Source organism: Microtus ochrogaster, chromosome X, assembly GCF_000317375.1.
Source record: "Microtus ochrogaster isolate Prairie Vole_2 chromosome X, MicOch1.0, whole genome shotgun sequence".
NCBI classification, from domain to species: domain Eukaryota; kingdom Metazoa; phylum Chordata; class Mammalia; order Rodentia; family Cricetidae; genus Microtus; species Microtus ochrogaster.
In genome coordinates this window covers 38,372,498-38,374,373 of record NC_022026.1, presented here as the reverse complement: position 1 = coordinate 38,374,373, position 1,876 = coordinate 38,372,498, and positions in this window count along the sequence as shown.

Below are 1,876 nucleotides of genomic sequence, written 5' to 3'. Positions count from 1 at the left end.
CACTGACCACTAAACTACCATAAATATTGTATAACTTTTGGACTGGAGAGATGGCGCTGAGATTAAGAGTGCTGACTGCTCCTTGTTGTACCCTCAAGGAAGGGAGAGACACCTCCCACAGGGACTTCAAGTGCCTTTTCCAGTTATTTCAACAATAAAGCTGGTATTCCTTAGGAGCATGTAGATCATGATGATTTTCATGCCAATCAACTGTTGAGCAAGATTAATGAACCACCAAGCCAGTTCCCAGACAAGATCTCCTCTCGGGTACCAAGTCTGCAGACAATTCACTTGAGAATCCCTTCTCCAAAGGATGCTTAAGTTCATCACAGTCCTTCCCTCTAATGGCTTCTCAGCCTGCATCTTCTGATGCCTACAGAAGCCCTTTTGGAAATCCTTTCTCCTAGTTTCTGACTATCCAGAGGAGCAAAAAACTGGCTTTAGCCAAGGACAAAAGCTGAGAGCCAGACACGCGCAGATCTCTGTCCTTGTTCCTTTCATCGTTGATATATTATCTGTTGCCTTACTTGTCTCTGCCTCTCGTAAAATGCCTTATACTTTCTGTCTAGGCTGAAGAAACTGAAACTATGGCTTTACCCAAATTAAGCTCTTAGCTCTTTAGCTCAACTATAAACGAAGTAGCTTCCCTGCCAAATTCTTGTCCTTTGTGCCCCGTGACCCTTTCAGAATAACTCCCCTTCTCCCCTCCAGTTGGGAGGTACAGCCATCTGAACCCTTCATATCACACTACCTTGAGGAAATGCCCAAATCCCCATATTCCTGGTGTGCAGACTAGCTTAGACATTCTGTTAGTAGGACAGCAAGACACTTTGCTTCCCATCTCCACCCAGAAAGAAGTGTTTTGAGTAATATGAAAGCAAGCCTAACTTCTCAATTACACAAGGATTTTTTCAAGATGACCATTGCTCTGCTAATTTTGTCCTTTACCAATCAATCTAGCCCTCAGAGGTGATTATAGTTGACTTGAAACGGAGAAAATTCTAACTCCAAACATCAGGCATATTCAACGCTAATAAAACAATTTCTCCCTGGCGCCTCACATTGTTTTCATTCCAGACGTTTTGCAGCTGTTTGACCTTGGTGACCTTATGGCCCGAATTTTCCTTGATGATCCTAATTTCATATCATGTGATTTTATTTCTCAATAAAAATGATTATTGTGGCAAAAATAAATAAATAACTAAAGAGTGCTGACTGCTCTTCCAGAGGTCCTGAGTTCAATTCTCAGCAACCACATGGTGGCTCACAACCATCTGTATTGAGACCTGGTACCCTCTTCTGGTGCACAAGCATATATATCATACAAAGTTATGCATTTTAAGGATTATATATGTATATAATTGTTTAAAATGTACATATAATCCTTAAAATGTATAATTTTGGGCTGGGGTGATGACTCAGTAAAGTACCTGCTGTGCCAGCAAGGAGACATGAGTTGCAATTACTGGCACCCCATAAAAGTCAAGGTGTAGTCATACACACATCTGCAACCTTAGCAAGGCTGAGAGCTGGGAGGCAGCTGACTCACTGGAGATTATTAGTCAGCAGGTAAGCACTAGATTTAGTGAGAGACTCTTATCTCAGAAGATAAGGGATTTGCCAGGCAGTGGTGGTGCACGCCTTTAATCCCGGCACTCAGGAGGAAGAGGCGGGCATATCTCTGTGGTTTCGAGGCCAGCCTGGTGTACAAGAGCTAGTTCCAGGACAGACTCCAAAGCTACAGAGAAACCTGTCTCAAAAAAAAAAAAAGAAAGAAAAAGAAAAAAAAAAAGAAGAAAAGGAAACCATCTGTCTTTACCTCCTGAGTGCTTAAAGGTGAGAGACAGCATGCCAGGCCATTAAAGCAGTTTTTAAG